General features: G+C 39.6%; 1 protein-coding gene across 3 annotated transcripts in view; it reads right to left on the bottom strand.

Annotated features, from left to right (window-relative positions):
• NEURL1B (neuralized E3 ubiquitin protein ligase 1B) overlaps positions 1–21,107 on the bottom strand; it is a 248,430-nt gene that overhangs the window by 24,074 nt on the left and 203,249 nt on the right. The window lies entirely within an intron of this gene.

Raw genomic sequence — 21,107 nt, 5'->3', positions numbered from 1 at the left:
AAACACTAGGACTAAACTACTCAAGTAAATACACACAGCCTATGGCTGCATAACAGGCAGCTCTGTCAGTTTTAGTCAGACAGATCTGTTTTACCTCCTGCTTTGGGGCTGCCTGACTAGAGAAATTAGCTTGGCCCACTCCAGTGCCTTTCACAGCAATGTGTTCTAGACTAGAGAAACAGGCCAAAGTTGCCTTCATAGTAAGCATGACCATCTGTTAAGGTCTGTAGATCAGGGTGCTTAAAGAAAGAAAAAGCACAGGGTTTGAGGCCAGTGAAAAGACAAACAAACATGAGAAGAACACTTCTGGAGCAATACTGTATCTGTTACAGACCATAATACATAGCAGAAGCTGTGCCTTGTGTGTAATGTGTGTAATGTAAACATTCTGTCAATCATGACAGATAGTTTCTTTTTTGAGGAAAAACTTTCTAAATTGAGGGTGGCAGCAGCAAGATGTCTAGGAAACCTGAATAAATAAATGGGAAGGTGGTTTTTAAGCTTCTCAGGAGAAGTGCAGGGGCCGAAAACTTCCCTTTGGCCTTTCCTGGCACAAAAGGTTTATGTGGAAGAACCTGGAGACCAATAGTCACCAGCAACTTTCCACAGGTGAAAATACAGTGTTTTGGCCACAGCATCTTGGGAATCTCACTTTCTTTACAATAATATCTAACTACAAAGCTGACAAGGAGAGGTGAGAAATGCTCGCCTTTTTAGGATCCTTTTAAATCGCACATGCACAAAACACAATGGGAATAGTGTAAAGCTGTCAGTTAATCTTTAGGTGGCAAACAGAAGCAGAATTCTAAGGTATTTCTTTTCATTTCTTTTCATCTGAAGAACAAAGAGATATGGAAAATGACTAGAGCTAGAACAACAACTCTACACTTTGCTATTTAACAAATAGCAAGTTACAGACAGGTTTAATGCTAAACATTCTCGGACATTCAAGGCAACAGTTTACTCTACTGAATAATGGAAGATTTATCATAAACCTCAGGAAGATCATGATAAGACCAAAGAGCTCAGAAATAAAGACTGCCATGCACAAACATGTCAACCGCTAGCAAATCTGCTTTGGTAACAGAGTTGTAACTTGTTCCCAGTTACAGCTATTGGCACGAACAATATACATTTGCTTGGGAAACAGGAAAAATCCCAGTCTGTTTAAGTTCAGCACTATGGTTCCTGTGCAACCTGATCCAGATTTATTAGTACCAACTGCAGTGGTTAAGATTGCCCTCCCCATGTTTGAAAAGCTTCACTCACCTCTAATATATTTGTCTTTCCTTTATATGCATCAGCCCAACTACCTCAGATGCCCAACTAAGCCTAACAGCCTCAACCAGCACTAGCTGTCGGAAGAGGGAGATAGCAGCGTACATTTTAATCAATATGTGTGTTCTCTGCCATCAAGTTGGAACCAACTTCCAGCAACCTAATAGGGCTTTCAAGGTAAATGATATACTGTATTTAAGGAGTGATTTGACCAGTTCCACCCCCCACCCACCCACCCCCAGTCAGTTTCCATGGTTGGGTTCTCCAGAGTCCTAGTCCATCACTCTATATCCACTACAATGGGAATTAATAAATATACCTGTCTGTTAACAGCAACAAAACTGTTCCACTGTCTTCAATCACAATATCTGGCCCAGCACAGAGTGTGCAAAAGTGCTCTAAACACAGATATACTAGGCATAATGTTGTTCTCTTTTTCTTTATAAGCTCTGTTCCATTCCTTGTTAACACAATGACCTATTGAAGAAGAAAAGCAGGCAAGCAGAGCACAGGTATCAAGTGGATTTTTTTAATATGCAGAGTTATCTATGTATCTACTTATGCAATGAATCAAACCAGAGAATTGGGGGAAGAGGAGCCCAATAATGTCAAAAGAGATGGAAAGGCATTTTATTGCCAAAACACTACTCTTATTCCAAGCTGATGAACAGGAAGTTTAGCCCAGGGGTTATTTTTTAGGAGGGGGTGGAAACCAACAGGAAAGCATGTTGTGATTATACAATAGGAAATTATCCAGAAGGAAATGAATGGATAGTTTATTTATAATGCCATCCTTTACTAGTACAAACACCTGTCAGTTACCCTTTGAAAAATAAATCCCTTGGCTTGAGCCAGAACAAGCATTAGGACAACAAAAGAGCCCAGAAAAAAAAAAACAGCTGGCCCATAGCAAGGCACTTTTTAGCAAGAGGCTGTTCAAGTCTATGAGTTCAAAATCAGTTCCTTCCATAAGAGACAAGAATTGTGTAAAAAACAATGCCACACACCAAAAAACAGTCCCCAGTGGATACCTCCATTTCCATCATGTTCAGGCCTCAGAGAAGGGAAATTATCCACCTTAATGTAACATGGGGCAGATAACCAGCAACAGATTTGATATCTCACGCGTAGTTTCATGGTGTTCAAAGGTAGAGTGGTGTTAATCTGTTTCAGCCCATATGACCAGGCAAAACAAAACTGCTGTAAAACTAAAACACTGATTGAAGTGTGAGCTTTTGTAGATTACTATCCACTGCCTCAGGCCACAAAAACAATATTGTGGCCACAAATGTATGTATCTGGCACACATTTGTGAGCTTGGGGACCAAGGGAAATCAGACAGTGACATGTGTACTGCGGTTTCAGTTTCACAACAGCATGAGTGACACAGGTAAATTAACTTTCAAAATCTTTATTACATAAACCTCCTAGCAATAGACGGAGTAATTAGCTGATGCAAGTTTCTCAGGCTGGTACAAAATGATTAGGCTGTTATCTCTAAAGGGCAGAGACAATGAATTTTGTTTTCAGGAAGGGGTTGGTTGCACTGAAGCCAGAGTTCTATCAAAGGAAACCTATAGAGAAATCTATTTTCGCCCCCTTCCACACGCATAGCGTATTAAAAGATCCCAGTCTTTATTTAAACCGCTAGATCCACACCTGAATGTATGGCAATAACCCACTTCAGCTATCTCAAATCTCTTTGTAATTCATTTTTTAAATACCAAAATGACATTGAGACCAACACCACAATATCGTAGGATGCTGAAATGTTCTGGCACAGGCTTCTGTGCATTGTCACTTCTGATATTAGAATTGTATCCACCTGTTCCCTTGCATAGAGATTTTCCATGCTGCCCTATACAGAATGCAGCAAACACTGCTGGCAAAGGGCGGCACAGATCACACTAGAAGATTAACAACTAAATGAGGCTCTGATGTTGTTGGGGGACATTGCTGGGACCTGCAATGGTACTGCCAGGATAGATTTGGAGATACAGTACTGTTGACTTATAGGCTTGCAGTGTAATCATTTTTACTACCTCTTTACCCACGTTGTCTGGCTTGGTACACATCAGTAGCAGTTTAAGATGGAGGGGCAGGGGAAGGTCTGTAAGCAAACACCCAAAGCCTTGGGAAAAGAAGTCTTATTGTCAAGAATGGGGAGTAGTTTACTAACCATTATATATCAGTCAACACAGATGCACATTTGCCAGGAGGTTTACATAACAAATGTTTTGAAAGTCTGCTATCTGTGATAACCCATGTACATTATGTATTATCACTTTGAAAGTTTGCCAATGTTTCTGGATTCCATTTCACTTGTTCACCACCTCCACAACCATGTACACTGTGTATATAAACCCGTGGCCTACATATTGTGTTGCATATATTTAAGGAAATGTATTATAATCAACAAAAGCTCACATTGAAATAAATGTGCTAGTCTTAAAGGTGTGACAGAACTTCACTCTTGTTTTGTTATATGTTTAATTGATGAGTAGGTGATAATAGTGCAATGATGTATCACCAAATGGCTTTGTTTGCATACTTAAATCTAAGTTATGTGTTGCAGCATGAGTGAGCCCATGTGAGATGCTGAGTTCACATGCTTCCTTGTTCACCTTCCACATTAAGAAAGAACCAACCAGGCTTCAGTTTCAAACTTTAGGAGATATTTTGGGTACTCATCATTTCATAAGAACTAAGAAAATAGGCCATGCCTTGCTAAACAAACCATAGAAATAATCTACGATTTGAAGTTGATTTGTTTAGCAATTAACTACAGTACATTTTAAACTACAACCTCGGGTTTTCATATAATCTAGAAACCTACTAAACTCGGGTTTATTCCTCCAATCAGACACATGGAAAAGAAAGGGAAGATTTTTTAAAAAACCAAAAACATGGAGGGCTACAGTTGCCCAACACCTTGCATCAAGTCCAGATTTTAATATGTCAATCTGGCAAACTGACCATAAATAACCCTGGGGACTGTATCCCACAAACAAGAGGTAAGATGAATCAGCCAAGATTCTTTTGAGTCCAGATCATGTGAATCCATCCTACACCCACCATCTCAGCCAACTGTCTATTTAAACTAGGAGACAATTCCTTCCTAAACCCATATATGGCAGTAAATTAACCCCTGAGCCAGAAGCAAGCTATTCACTGAGTCTCATCCAAATATAATTTTAAACAGGCCTGTTATGCCCAGCATTCCATCCTAAACTGCAAGATTCAATTTTCAAGAGAAAGAAATGCCAAATGAATACAATTCTTCTTGACCACAATGAGCCTTGAGAACTGAGGCATGATATTCATAGAATCATAGTATAATTGAGTTGGAAAGAGCCTATACGGCCATGGAGTCCAACCCACTGCTCAATGCAGGAATCCAAATCAAAGCAGATCAGACAGATAGTTCTCCAATTTTCTCTTGAATGCCTTCCACATTGGAGCGCTCACCACCTCCCATGGTAACTGGTTCCATTATTGCACTGCTCTAACAGTTAAGACATTTTTCCTGATATTCACAGTAAATCTGGCTTCCTGTAGTTTGGGCTGATCATTATATGTCCTGCACTCTGGGACGACATATATCTGAGAACAGATCCTTCCCCTCCTCTGTATGACTACCTTACAAGTATCTAGAAAATACTATCAAATCTCCCCTCAGTCTTGTTTTCTCGAAGTTAAACATGCCCAGTTCTTTCAGTCTTTCCTCACAGGGCTTGGCTTACAGTCCCCTGATCATCCTTGTTGTCCTCCTCTGAACTTGCTCCAGTTTCTTGGCATCCTTCTTCTTTAAAAACATTTTTTTATTCTTTTCAATAGGGGTAGGATTTGGGGGAAGGTAATTTGGGGGGAGATGTGGATAGGGAAAGGGTAAAATCAACTTATACTATAGAGATAAAAAGAAAAAGAACCAATTTTTCAATATTACTATATTTACTAATCTATCTTTTCCCTAGTTGGACCTTCACAGTCTTCTTTCTTCTATGCTTTCAAACCTATCTTTCGAGTCTAGTTATGAAATTATTCCCTATATATTCACCAAACATAATAAAAGTCTCCTCCTGTGTTTTACATATCCCACACTATTTAAAAACATTTATATATATTTTTTTATTTTGCTGGCATTGTATACCATCAGTAAATCATATATCATCTATAAAACATCTTAACTGCATTTTCTTTAATAGTTACTGATTTTTTTAACATTAATATTCTTCTACCCTTTTATACCCTTTGTATCCTACAGTCTTGAACCGTTTTATTCATTTAATCCATCTTTATCATTGAGGTTTTCTTTCCTCCTCCTGGATCTTCTTGTTTCTATAGTGCACTTTCCTTGCAGTGGTGTCCAACCTTGGCCCTCCAGATGTTCTTAGACTACAGCTCCCAGAAGCCTTCACCACCTCTGCTGGCCAGGATTTCTGGGAGTTGAAGTCCAAGAACAGCTGGAGGGCCAAGGTTGGACAGCACTGTAAGTTTAGAGCTTCTCTTTTGTTCTAGTTGAGCTTCTTTTTGCCTCTGGTCTTGATGATCACTTTGATTTCTCCTCTTCTCATTTTTCATCTGCTTTTTTCTCCTTTTTTCTGCACCCTGACTTCTCCTTTGTTTTCATAAAATCTTCTGCCTTCCTTTTTGAGTTAATATAAAAACTCTGCTCCTGGAATTCTAAGAGAACACCTTCAAGCACCAACCACTTATACATAATTGAGTTTGATCTCAGGAGGGATGCCAGCTCCGCATATTGTCTCATTTTCTGTCTGATTTGCCAAGATGTTTGAATATCTTTATTTCTGTTAATTTTCTATTAAGTTCCTTGCCTTGTATTTGTCTTAGAACGTTTTCTCGAAAGATCTTTCTCATAAATTTAACATGAATTTCTCTGGGGAGATTTTTATTCCTGATGTATGCTGTATTGATTCTTTCTGCTGGCTCTATATTTTGTTGAACATCTCCATGAGCGATGCTAAATAGGTAAAAATCACTTGTCCTATATCTTCTCCTTTTTGTTCTGAAAGATTTTGGAATCCAAGTATGGCATTGGCTCTTTCCATTTGTAGATTTAATGAAGTAATTTCATCTTGTTTGCTTTCCCGTTTCAGTTCTCCCATCTCTGTATACAAGGTCTCCAGTCTTGCTTCTGTTCTTTTTGATGTCTCATTTATTCTGGCTATTTGTTTTTTATTTTCTGTAATTTTATTTTAATATTAGTCATTTTCATCCCTAAATCTTTCATTTGAAAACATAGCTGAGCCATCCCTCCTGGTAGTTGCTGTAGCCCCGTTGCTAACATCTCTTGAATATTGTGTTGCCAGTCCTTAAATGATTCTTGCCCCAATATCCCACTGAGATTCTGGTCCTGTGCTGGTAATGTTCCTTGAGTTCTCTTTCCCCCCACCTTTTGTTGCCATATTGATTCTTCCCTCACCTTCTTCTTTAGTTAAGTAAATAAGGGATGCTGTTTAAGTCTTCTGTCAGCAACTGTTTTTTAAAAAAGGGGTGCTGTATAAGTCTTTTGTCAGCAGATGTCGATGTAGCTTACTTTTCTTTTTCAGTCTTATTTACATGTCGAATCTGGGGGAGGGCTCCCCTCCAGGTAAGAATTTCTCATAGTCGCCAAGTCATAACAACAGAAGTGAGTACAATTTAATATTGATATTTCAAATAGGCACAGGAGCTAGGCTTTTATCTTAAGTCGCTCTATTTTCATGGCAAGGTAGTTTTCTCCCCCTTCTCCCTCTGTTTCTTCTCTCCTCTTCCTCTCGTAGTCCTGAGCTAAGGGGTGGGTTACTTCTACCACAACAATGATTTTTTAAAAGGTAAAATCCATTTGCCGACTCTTTGTATCTGTTTCATTTCTGTGTAGTTATTTGCGTCCATGAAGATTTTCCTTACATGAACAAATATTTTAACTTACTCAAGAGTCTCTGGTTGAGACATTTTCACCATGCTTTTACGCTCTCTCTCTGCTTGGGTTGTTCCCAGCTCTTTGCCAAGATGGCTTCCTCCTCAGTCTGTGCACTGAGATGCGACTTGGGAGGGGGAAGCAGCCTATGAGACAGCTGTAGCTTATCCAGACAGCTTTCTCTCCCAGGGAGTCCATTTTGACTGGAATAATCCTTTACTGACAAGGCTTGGGTCCTAAGCTTTGATCAAGGAACTGAAACCCGGATCTTATGTGACCACAGTTGGGGCAACTATTATCAAAGAAAACTTTACTGCAAAGGAATCTGTGACACTTAAAGCCTTTATGGAAGTCTTCCATATAGAAGACATTGTTAAATAGGAACTGAACATTTCCTTGAAAGGACTTTCAGCTTCCTGGTGGTTCTGTTCATTTTCAATGAATTATTTTTTTTATTTATTGAAACCTGGTCAATATTTAAATTGATACAGAACCCTAAGGAAATTGTGTTTATTATAGGAAATCTGTATTTAGTTAGACTACATGGGTTTTATTTTGTTCCTTCAGTATGTCCCAGCAGGAATATTATTTTGAAGCACTGGCAGAAGAGTCATTTGTGTATCATCAGTCACTTTTTCAATATTAGCATCCAAAGAGGGAAAGTAATTTGTTCTGTAGTAGGATTCTTACATGAACATGGGGCTTCTGTCTCATCCCACACTGCCACTTGGATGTTGCACAGTACCCACAAACAAAAGATATCTGCCCCCTGTACATCCTATGTTGGTGGTTCTTAATTCTAATATTAAAATCTATAGCTATTCTTGGAACCCCTCTTCCAATTTCCTCATGGACAAATATTTGAAAAGCAATTTCAGAATCATTCATTTCAGTGCTGTTTCTTTCCTTTTATTTACCTCTCTCCTTCATTTGCTGTTGTATCTTCTACTGTAGTTATATTTTATGTACAAATAATAACATACTACAGGATGAATTCCATCACTTTCACAATGAAAAATGGCTACTCCTAGACAAGGCTCCAGTCAAATCTGTTTTCCCAAGTCAGTTTCGTGTGGAATAGCCATCACATTGGCAATATGAAAAGCAATATATGTCCCCATTCCATCCACCCCAGATTAAGCAGATCAACCTCTTCATTTCTGCTCTGAGATCAGTTCCACATTCCAATATTTATTCCAGAGGCTTTACTTTGAGCTTGTTAAATTTTATACACATTCCTCTGCAACAGGGATTATTTAATTATGTTCAAAACCAAACCTTACCACTCCTTTTGATATAAATAAAAGCAGCTTCTTATCCTAAGAGGAATGCCCTGCCAAATTAATGCCTCCCTATCCTAAGAGAAGGGTCAAATTGATCCAATAAATGCAGTCACTTTTTTTTTTTTTTTTTGGTTTCTTTAGAATCACCTTCGCAGTTTGCTGGCCATCCTAGAATGGCTTTTCTGAATATCTTTCCTGAGGTTGCTGTATTACCCTAGCAGTTGAAAGAGATGAAACAGATGTTGTCACTGTATATTCACTATAGATCCTGTCATTAGCCTTGTAACCTAGATTGCTTTTCTGAAAAATAAAGGTGAAGGAAACCTTTAAAATATGCTTATGTGAGAAAATGCATTTTAATGAATTATTTGAATCTCACAAAAAACTATAGTAGCCGGGAAATATAGAGCAACTACCTACGTCTCCATGCTTGGAATTTTTCCAATGTTCTTTATGCAAAACATCAAGCACCTCTTAGACCTTAGCACCATATAAAATGTTGTCCATGCCCACTCCTACTTTTTATCCAAACCAACCAAACCATAATCTAAAAAGCCCGATGAGTTAAATACCTTTGCATAATCCTGAGGCACACACCACCTTATCTCTCTTACAGCAAGAGCAATTCTGCTAAACTCTCAGTCTAAAGCACATGAGACAAGAACCCCAGAGATCCAGAATATCAACTAGTCTGAAAGCTTGTTCTCACAAATCAATTCCTCTTGAATGCTTTCCCATTTGACTTTGTTCTCCCCTGGGGATTTAAAACTATGTTTTAATCAGAATCCTGTACTTTCTTTGTGAATATGCTGTACAGGTTTTAATTAAGTCAGCATATATGACAGCAGGAACTGACAACTAGTCAGGTTGTAATTACATAATCACTCTGGAAAAAGTTTTTTCTTCTGTATTTCTCCTAACCTCCAGATTATAACTTTGAAAAGCCCTTCTTTAGCACAACACTGCTGATCTACTACCCATGTGTAATGAACCTAAACAGAATTAGTAAGCCAAGATACAAATAATTTGGAGACAGCCAACAAGGAAAAAAACCAGATCTTTATTATTAATCTTAGAACTTTGAGAAGAGATTTTTGCCAAAGGCTTCCAGTTAGGACATAATTGCTCCAGTTTTACTTTCAGAAGCACAAAATTGCAAGGACAAGCCCTTAATGACAATTTTGTTTGTTTTTGTGATGGAACAAACAGTGGGTATACAGAACATTCTCAGGGTCACAAAAGTGTTTCTTAATGGCTCATATCCTGCAGTGAAGATGCAACTGAGAAGGGACAAATAGTGGATTGTTCTACTAAACCAGCACTATGGAGGGGAATAATTTCTTGCCTCTGACAGTGCAGCCCATTTGTGGGATGAAGCTTCATTCACTGATAAGCAAGGAGAATTTATACTCACCTCTAAACCAGGGTAGTAACCTTCAGCCCTCCAGACATGGATTAAATTACTACTGCTGTCATTCCTTACAACTGGAAAGCCTGACTAGGATTAATTAATGAGAGTTGCAGTCTCATAGCATTTGGAGACACACACACCCCAGCCTTGCTCTAGGCTTTGACACATGAGAGCCTGTTATCCACTAGCACAGCTGAGGACAGGAAAACAATAGGGAACAAATGGAGTATTAAAGAAAATGACCAAGACAGGTAAGTGTGCCAATATTTGATAGTAGGAGAAATGTTTTTCCTCTTTCTCTTGAGGTCCGGATGGTCTAAATCAACTCTCCCCAAATCTGGCACCTTCCATATGTTCTGCAATACTATCTCCATGGTCCATGGCTATTGGCTAGAGCTGATAGGCTTTGGGAGTCCAAAACAACTGGAGGCCACCAGGTTGGGGAAGACTGTATTTCTATCTTCAGCAAATCTGTATTTCAGCACCTGCATTTCTACCTTCAGCCCCATCATTTCACACTACACCAACTGCTGTGTATACTTCAGTTCTGCACAAGCAGAAAGAGGCATACATTTTGATACTGGGTACAGAATTTAACATCCTGAAAGCTTCAACTTTTACTTTTAAAAAAATCCAAAAGTTTCAGCCAAGTGCTACAGTGGAGGTTTAATACTTAGGGTTTCTCTGCTGTATATATGCTAAGAAGGAGAACAATATTTTCTGATATTTTTTCTAAGAAGAAGGAAATGCTATTCCCTTAAGGCATGCAAATTTAAAATAAAATAAACATGCAATAAATAAATACAGCAGAACAGCTGGAATATTCTACATGTTTATATGACTGTCATTCTTTTCTGGAAAACATGGGATAGGCTCTCTGCCATGCTTTTATATCCACTGCTTAAAAGTTGCACAAATATAAGAGGAATCCTTTAAATAGGTCTTCATCTTATGTATAACACATGTTGAGACCTCATTGTTCAAATAATGTGAATCAATTGTGATAAGATGGCTGACTGCTGCATGTTTAGCTCACCTCTTTCCTATCCAGAAAGCTCTTAGAAGACTTCAAAAGGTCTTCTGAACAGGAAATGGACAGTGCAGCCTTATGGCTGCTATGGATTCAGAAACAATCATATAATGGGCAATATATGCCATTACAAGCTAAAATCCCTCTGTGTTCCTGAGACATGATACACGGCAGTCTTTGTGACAGAGAAGTCATACCTGCAAACCAAGCCTGTACACGGCTTATTTCCCAACGGCAGATCACAAAGCAAAGCAAGCTAATTTGCAAAGTATGAGAGGTGTGAAAAGCTCTTGCTGTAATCATCAGCCATTTTCAGCACTTACGAATTCCCTCTTCTGAGGAAACAGCTATCTGTAAATAGCTATGAGGACAAGAAGTAAGTGTACAGTTTTGTTAACTTTGAGTGCAAGTGTTACCCTGGCTTATTTCTCTCATGGCTGACTGGCTGGAAGAATACCTTAAAGAAAAGGCAGAGAGAAGCACTTAGTATGACCCATATTTTTAAAGAAAAGCAAAAGTCACTGAATTCTAGGCCAAGAAACAAGAGGACCCTGTCTGGTAGGAAAATGGACTTCACATTGTCGTTTAGTCATTTAGTCGTGTCCGACTCTTTGTGACCCCATGGACCAGAGCACGCCAGGCCCTCCTGTCCTCCACTGCCTCCCGGAGTTGTGTCAAATTCATGTTGGTTGTTTCGTAGATGCTGTCCAGCCTTCTCATCCTCTGTCGTCCCCTTCTCCTCTTGCTGTCGCACTTTCCTAACATCAAGGTTTTTTTCCAAGGAGTCTTCTCTTCTCATGAGATGGCCAAAGTACTGGAGCCTCAGCTTCAGGATCTGTCCTTTCAGTGAGCACTCAGGGTTGATTTCCTTTAGAATTGACAGATTTGTTCTCCTTGCAGTCCAGGGGATTCTCAAGAGCCTCCTCCAGCACCACAATTCAAAGGCATCAATTCTTCAGCGGTCTGCTTTCTTTATGGTCCAGCTCTCACTTCCATACATCACGACAGGAAAAACCATAGCTTTGACTATGCGGACTTTTGTTGGGAAGGTGATGTCTCTGCTTTTTAAGATGCTGTCAAGATTTGTCATTGCTTTCCTCCCAAGAAGCAGGAGTCTTTTAATTTCGTGGCTGCTGTCTCCATCTGCAGTGATCATGGAGCCCAAGAAGATAAAATCTGACACTGCCTCCATATCTTCCCCTTCTATTTTCCAGGAGGTGATGGGACCAGTGGCCATGATCTTAGTTTTTTTTATGTTGAGTTTCAGACCGTTTTTTGCACTCTCCTCTTTCACCCCCATTACAAGGTTCTTTAATTCCTCCTCACTTTCTGCCATCAGAGTGGTATCATCTGCATATCGGAGGTTGTTGATATTTCTTCCGGCAATCTTAATTCCGGCTTGGGATTCCTCCAGTCCAGCCTTCCGCATGATGTATTCTGCATATAAGTTAAATAAGCAGAGAGACAATATACAGCCTTGTCGTGCTCCTTTCCCAATTTTGAACCAATCAGTTGTTCCATATCCAGTTCTAACTTCTTGCTTCCTGTCCCACATATAGGTTTCTCAGGAGATAGATAAGGTGGTCAGGCACTCCCATTTCTTTAAGAACTTGCCATAGTTTGCTGTGGTCGACACAGTCAAAGGCTTTTGCATAGTCAATGAAGCAGAAGTAGATATTTTCCACACAGCATAAAGTTCATAGAAATTCCATCAGAATTCCTTTTATACAGTCTCAGTGGGAATTTTTTGTTTTTATTTTTGCTTTTGTTTTTCCCTGTTCCCACATTACATACAGAACTTAAGAGAGATTATTTTTGAACTGTAAGTTGGTTGGGTGATTTGGGAGGTTCTAGTCCAAAGAAAGAAAGAAAAAGAAAATATTTTTCAAGCTCTGGGTCTATGATTTTCATATGAAAATCATGCCTCATGAGGACTAACATCATTACTAAATCATTATCAGCATGACATCGCAAAACACAACAGGCAGTCTTGTTCTTGCAGCTGTTTACTTTCATATAGCTTTCAAAACAGCAAACTCGGTTATTCTCAGAGGAAATTTCATGGGTTGCACTTGTGACAATATATATTCTTTCCATACCAATTTAATTATCTATCCCATGACATGTCCTGGAGCAATGAACCTTTGTATATGGGCAGTTCCTCTAAAAATAAAAACATCTAATTCTCTGCAATGGAATGGGAATTCTCAGTACAAAGGCAGGCTTCACTCACAGCATTACAAAGTCAGGCACAATGGAACTGTGACCTTCAAAGGGAAAATTACCTCAGGGCCATGTCATCCTCATTAGCACAGCATCCCCACTGCCATACTTATGTCACAAGCCAAACCACAGAGAGAACAAACCACTGATTGACTTAAGCTAGTTTCAAGTGCTTTTAGTTGACAACAAAAATACTAAACAAGGCCAGCCTAACTTCAGCAATAAAAATGATAGTGATAAAATTCTACTCTTTTTGGACTAAAACTCCCAGAATCACTCAGCCAGTAGGGAGGTCTGAGAGGACATTTAGGATGTTCAGTTGGGGAAAGAAGTCCCCATTCATACTGGAAAGCCCTAGCTTCTGAGGGATGAACAAAGACAGAAGTGGTAAAGGGGGTGAGAAGGGTTTAGTCTAAGAGCCATTTAGGAAGACACTCCCTTCTATAAAGAGTCTGAATCACAAGACTACATATTACTCTGTATTTGCTAGTTCCACTTCTCTTCCTGACTCTTTTGCTACTTCAGCATAAGTTTGCATAAGTTACACAAAACTAACAATAAATGTATTAGATATTCTACATTCATGGTGAATCAGTTGAAGATTTGATTTTAGATTATATTTCCTGGCTTTCAGAGCATCCTCATCATCTTCAGACATTCAGAACGCAATATTATAAGAGCACATTACAAGTAACAATCATAAAATCAACTGGGATGTTTAGAGGAATGGATCCAAAGAAAGGCAGGCAAAACTCTGCTTGTTCACTGTGGCTCTCCTGGCATCTCCTCACCACTGTATCTTCCCAACACTGCTACTGATGTGAGAACAAATATTTAATCAAACATATCTTCATTGATAAGTAACCGATATGCTGTGCTTGATATTAAACACAATTTTACTAATCTGCTTGATTATGACTTTTAAGCCTACAGAGGTATGGTTGTTGTGGGTTTTTCGGGCTCTTTGGCCATGTTCTGAAGGTTGTTCTTCCTAATGTTTCGCCAGTCTCTGTGGCCGGCATCTTCAGAGGATAGCAGCGCTGTCCTCTGAAGATGCCGGCCACAGAGACTGGCAAAACGTTAGGAAGAACAACCTTCAGAACATGGCCAAAGAGCCCGAAAAACCCAGAACAACCATTAGATACCGGCCATGAAAGCCTTTGCGACTACAGAGGTATGTTTTTGTCAGTAGTGCTTAAGCAAGGATGACAGTTAACTTTGTTGGTAATAGAAAGAGGAAAGTGTTGAAAGACAGTGTCAGAGTAAGGAAACTGCAAACTGAAATCATGTAAGAAAAAATTCAATGATGCATTAAGAAGAGTTAATCCATATAATCTGTTCATTCTTGTATGCTGTTGCCTTTGCATTTCAGACTTTCTCAGTCTCCAATTGCTTTATGCCTTTCTTGGGTAAAACCCAAATAAAGAGAAACCTCCTGAAGAATTGCTTTGTTCTTGATACCTGATAATTTTCTATCACTGAAGACCAATATACAATAGGCACATGAGGTTGCAAGGAGGACAGGAAATTTGCAGTAACTAAAGGAGGCTGCTTTGAGTGCATTTTGCCTTAGCATTAATCCAAAAAACTGAGTTCTCTTAGGAATTCTTTAATTCAGCAGAAGCTTTTCTGTCTCTTGTTTGCAAACTAAACATTATTTAAATAAGGGATATAGCTATAGGAAGGTCTCTTACAAGAGTCTGACAATTTTCTAACAGTGTCTACAACGGCTTGCAATAGTGTCTAAAGATAGCATTGGAAACAAGAGAGGAAGCATACAAAAAGTATGGTGGAAGCAATGGTTATTATTCCTATGTAATGTGCATGAAAGTGCTCTTGGGCACCAATTTTTCCTAGCATAGCTTTTGGGCAAGTGTGGTCAACTATGGTTCTTCAGCTATTGTGGAACTGCAACTCCCATGAGCCTTAGTCAGCATAGATAGCAATCAGAAAGAGTCAGAACTGCAATCCAATAACCTCTGGAGGGCCATGATTTGCCTAGTCCTGTTCCAGGGCAAGACAACAAAGTGATTTTGGAATTCATGAGGTTGTCTTGGACTTACATCAACATGCTTATTGGAATGGGCACGATCAAATTACCATACGTCTTAAATGTCACTTCACTCGTACAGAAGGAAAGGATCCCAATCCCATTTGTTTATTGATAACAGCTGAATGTACAAACCAGGCCTTATTAGAAACTATCATGAAACTGCATTACAAAGAAACCAAGACAACCTTGCTGGTTTGTGTGTGAAAAATAATAACCTCCCAACCAAAATTCTGAAGAGGGAGAAATCCAAAGCCATTAGGCAATACTTTTGTTACAAACAACAAAAAATGTCAGAAAAGGTTGCACTGTCACCAGGCTAAGTGTTACAGAATTGGCAGATGGGGAAAGAAACACACAAGCAGATGTCTGGACACAAAGTCTACAATTTGTTTTTGTATCATCTAGCCTAATGACTCTTCTATCATCCAATCTGGTGAAGACTTCTGGAGAACCCAAAGATTACAAAACTTTCCGGTATTTGGTAAATCTCAATAAACAAATGCGTTTGGGATCCTTTCCTTCTGGATTTTAGCCTATTCCAGTGTCTCCTGTGCCCCCATTAACTACAAAATATGATAAAAACAGCTTCTGACAGATAGATGGAAGCCTTAGAACCTTTTCCAATTGGCTGTAGCTGATCACATTTGTTTGACACTCTTTTCCTCTTACATATATTTGAACAATTGAACTTTTAGGAAGATATGTGCATGTGCAACGAACTGTAATATAAAAATGAAAGACATAAAATTGGATGAAACCTTTAGCCACAGTCAAAGAAAAATGTGCTGTCACCAAATCAGGTTATTAATCTTCCCTCAATTAAAGCTACCTGTCAGTTTCTAGACTATACTCATTATTACATTTGGCATTCATGCTACAACATTGTTAGGCCACTGGAGTCAATCATTGAGAAGTTAATTCCACTTCATACCATGGCAAGCAATTTATTGCACAGGTTTCCCCACCGTTCCCAACTCCTAAAAGTTACCAGTTTTCTCAAAGGCTTTCACAGCCGGGATCCAATGGTTGTTGTGGGGTTTTTTTGGGCTGTTTGGCTGTGTTCTGGAGGTTTTTCTTCCTAACGTTTTGCCAGTCTGGGTAGAGTTCATTGACTTTTTTGCAGGCTGTATTTTTCAGTGCTGGGAGCCAGGCTTTGTTGATTTTTAGATGTTCTTCTTTTTTGTTGAAATGAAAAAGGCATGGAAGACACTGCAGACTAAAACAACCGGAAAAATCAGCAGTAGCTGAACATGCCCTGAAACAAGCTGGCCATGAAATCCTATTTCAAAATACAGAAGTACTGGACAACACCAGCAATCATTATGTTAGACTACACAGGAAAGTCACTGAAATCCAAACACCAGCACAGCTTCAACAAAAAAGAAGAAAGTCTAAAAATCAACAAAGCATGGTTCCCAGCACTGAAAAATAAAGCCTGCAAAAAAGGTCAATGAGCTCTACCCAGGCACAAAGACTAGTGATCATTGCACACAAAAGACTAGCTAACGACACCCATCAATCACAGTGACAGATCATCCCCCCCTTATCACAACAAAACACCCACAACAAAAAATACCCTGATCACAGGAAACACCCAATCTCCTGAAAAGAACAAAAACCTGATCACACAGCTACAAATACTCAACAATCCCACACACTACACCAGAATACAGACTGAATTCTAGCTCCTGTCCTTTGAAGATGCCAGCCACAGAGACTGGTGAAATGTTAGGAAGAAAAACTTCCAGAACACGGCCAAACAGCCCGAAAACCCACAGCAACTATTACCAGTTTTCATTTGAATGGTTGTTTGCTGAAGCAAATAAACAGATTTTATTCTAAGCTGCGGTAAAGTTTTTATTTGTTTGTTTGTTTGAGCCAAACACTTCATAAAGAACACACTGCACCTACCATTCAGGCTTCAACTGAATGGACATTTACTTAGGAGTAAGAGAACTCAATAGGACTTTCTTGTGAAGATCAAAACAGAGAGCCAGAAGTTAGGTGCCTTGCTTTTTTATTTTTACAAATGGATCACTACATGTAACACAGACTGTTGGTATAGGCGAGGGAACAATCTCAGTGAGGACTAAATGGGAGGATTTAAAAACGTTCCCAGCCCCTGCATTCAAGGGTCATTACTGGGTCCCATAGGAGGGAAAGGAAGCTATGTAAAAGAAGACTCTGTGCAGGAACCTATAGAAATGGACTGTGAGGACAGCAGTTTTATATTTGGAAGCATTATTCCTCCAGTAATGCCATTCCCTTGGAGCTTTGTTGCCTACTATTATTGCCTGTTATTGCCTTCCAATAACAGAACCAAGTAAACTAATTTAGACAATACAGGAGGTAAGAAAACTTTTTGCTAGGAGAAACAGATATCCTTTAACATTCAAAGGAATGCATTCTCATCTCATTTCACCTTAGCATCCCAAGTCTCAGCCTTGTATCAAAATTTGTCTACTTTACTAATCTCTATAATAGGACAACACAAACTCTCCCACCATCTGAGGCTGAAGGACCATGCCATCTCCAAATTCATTGTTGCTAACACCTCCTGATCATCACCACTGCTGCCTGTCCTTGCCTCAATCTAAAGGCCCCTCCTCTGAGTGAAAGGCAGTGTTACCTAATTTTTAGCTCCCCCCTGGCAGAAGAGTGACAACACATGATTGGCAGAAAAGATGCAACTCCATTTTATTTGGAATATGCAACCAATACAAAGTGGTTGGGTCCCCTCTAAGGTGAGGGGACCCAGAATCACATGTGGCGGGTAGCCCTATACCCTTCTGGTGTTCCCTTGCCCCTCACCCCTACCACCTTTGTTACGTAGGATCATTTCTGCATAGCAACAACATGTTTCCTCTAAATACAGTGTGTTGCGGTTTCCGTAGTTTAGTTTTTTATTGTATGCATATCTCTGATTCCTGAAAAGTCCCAGGGTTGTGAACTAGTCTATGTAGGCACACTTGGACACAAATCCCATTGTGTTGCTTAAACCACAGGCTTCTTCCTGTTGTTTGACAATTCAGAGACAGGACTACCTTTTATACACATTCTAACTCTCTTCTTCATTTCACCTTCTCCCACAGTTCTATTAGCCTTTAACATCCCATAGTTTCCTGCACAGTTAACACAGCTTACCACAGTATAAAGCAGTAACGCGGAGATACCAGTTATACTGAGATACAAAAATACAAAAATATATTCCACAGGATTAAGTGCGCTCAGTCTCTCAGGATTCCTTACAGTGCCTGGTTCTGTGACAGGATCCCCTCAAAGCCAGGTTTCTGGAAGACAACGGAAACTGTCTTTGGACAAACGCTGGCTCCACGGCTTGGAAACGGGGATGAGCACCGCCCCCCTAGAGTCGAATACGACTGACTAAAATGTCAAGGGAAACCTTTACCTTTAACCTAGCTAATAAACTTCTGTGTTTGCTAAATCAAATGGTAGCTAATAGCAATGATGTTTATCTTTGTGGAAGTACCTCCAGAAGATCTGATGGTAGAACAGAAGTAGTGGTTTTCAAAACAATCCAGCTTCTTTAACTCAGAAATATACTGTAATGATGCTGGAATGGTGTATTAACATTTTTATGCTGATATACTGTTTTCTAAATGAAGAAAAAGAGGGCAGTGATTGTCTACATAGGAAAAGGCAGGGAAGATGTCTTCTGTAGGAGGTAAGAAATCAAACCATATGAATACGAAGTGCCACTTTACACCAGAAGTCTAATCATAAATAATTACAACAAGAAAATAAAATAAAACTTAGAACAATGGGCTATACTTGAACATGGCCAGTGGTTTTAATTAAAAGCAAAGCATGCTGTTTATATACTGCCCCATAGTGATTCAAGCAGTCTCTGGGCGGTTTACAAATTAATTATGCAGGATACACATTGCCCCCGCCCAGCAAGCTGGGTACTCGTTTTCCCGACTTCGGAAGGATAGAAGGCTGAGTCAACCTTGAGCCGGCTACCTGGGATTTGAACCTCAGGTCGTGAGCACAGTTTTGGCTGCAGTACAAAAGTTTAACCACGGTGGCACAAGGCTCTATCTATTAAGACTTTATTTCCAACTAGTCTTTTTTCCTTTGTGCCAGAAGTACCACAGCTTTCACCCCGGCAACATCGAGAGCATCTAACAGCAAGTGTTACACTGCACTGGCTGAGGGTGGGGGCAAAGAGTACACTAACATGGGTGTAAAGTTGCAGGAGCCCATATAAAAAATGTGAACACATTTGGGAGTCCCCTGGGCAACAACAATACCTGTTGGCTGATCCTTCAACTCCAGAAGAAGCAACATGAGGCGGTAAAAGCACAATTGGATGAGTGTGACTATGACTTTCCAACCAGTAAAACGTGAGCAGTATGTAATATTTAGCATTTTACATGAAGGGTTGTTCATATATGATTATAATTTTTTTAACCAAACTTGCACTTTATCCCTCTAGTGTCCATGACAAGTTAAGCCAGCATTTTCCCCATGCAGCAGGCAAGGGGCCCAGACTGTAAAAGAGAGCCACGCCACAGGATGATTCAGGCCAAACACCACAGGGGACTGCTATCATTAAATTGTTCTGCTTACTGACTATAAACAATGGTGTCAGTCCCTCTACCTCGGAAGATCAGAAGTGAATGGGAACATTTATGAAGCCAGAACAGTACTGTCCACACACAGGAGGGAGGTATCAGCAGGTCTGGGAGAACATCATGATTTGAAGATCTACAAACCTGATTGTGAATGGGTCAAAACAAGCTTATAAGGATTGAGCATGCTCAGTGATTACACTATGTGGCAGCCGGAATGGAATAAATTATCCAGCGCAAGAGCTGATTGATCTGAACACTGAAGAGAGCACGGAACACACTGCACAATCTGTTGCTGTAGATTCTCCTTGTAAACACTACTTGGGTAACACACTGCCTGCTGCGACAAATGAGGACAGTGATGCAAATTCTACAAATTCTTAGGCACATTCCTGCTGCTGAAGAATATTTATGAGCATTCCGCTTGCAGCATTTCTAATTCCAACAGAGCAGTCTTCATAAGATCCCCGCAAATGTTAAAATTCTCAAGATTTGCTGCTGAGAAGCTGTAATGAACGAAAAAGGTTCAACCTTGTGTTTGTGTTTAAATGTATTGCTTCTCTCAGTTCAGTTTCTATTTCCATCTGTTAAAAAAGGAGCATCAGTGATTTACTGTATGAACTGCCTGCACAGACAAATCTAAAGACTACAAAATTAATGGTGGCATCAAGACTACAATCCTATAGACATTTGCTAGAGAGTAAGCCAACTGATGTACACATAGGCTTGCACTATAAACATTTCAACTACTAGCAACCACTTTATTGCAGACATGTGGATTTGATTTCCAGAGAAAGGCTTTTTACCAGATAAACCAAGTTACCTATTTAAATAGGTGATGAAGCCTCCTCCAATCTGGTGCCACGTCCCTCTAGATGAGCTAGGATGAGACATGAAACTATGTTATGTGGGAGTGAAGAGAAATATAGACTAGGACCTCTGGAGGACCTTAGCTTAGAAAAGTCTGCCAATAGCTTTGTGATAATGAGTAAAAGAGAAGGCAAAGTGCTAACCTCTCAGCTGGCCAATCAATACAAAGAGATGATCATTTCATCTTCTTAAAGGTTAATAGAGCAAGTGCCCTGCTCTACACAGCATGCTTGCTACTCCTCTTTCTCTTTCTGACAGTTACAAGATAGCCAATGTTCTTTTAGTTTGCCACATCTAAGCAAGATGATTATAGTTCCTAGATATCAAGAGCAACAGGTAGGCAAACCCATTACTAAGAAGAGAAGCAACTTTGTTTTTGAAGAGAAGGGAAATGACAAAACTGTTTCGATTCATGTAAGCAAGACAGGCCGCCAAACTAGCAGG

The sequence above is a fragment of the Pogona vitticeps genome, chromosome 2 (genome assembly GCF_051106095.1).
Source record: "Pogona vitticeps strain Pit_001003342236 chromosome 2, PviZW2.1, whole genome shotgun sequence".
NCBI lineage: Eukaryota > Metazoa > Chordata > Lepidosauria > Squamata > Agamidae > Pogona > Pogona vitticeps.
Note: the sequence above shows the minus strand (reverse complement) of the source record. Positions and strands in the feature narration are given on the sequence as shown.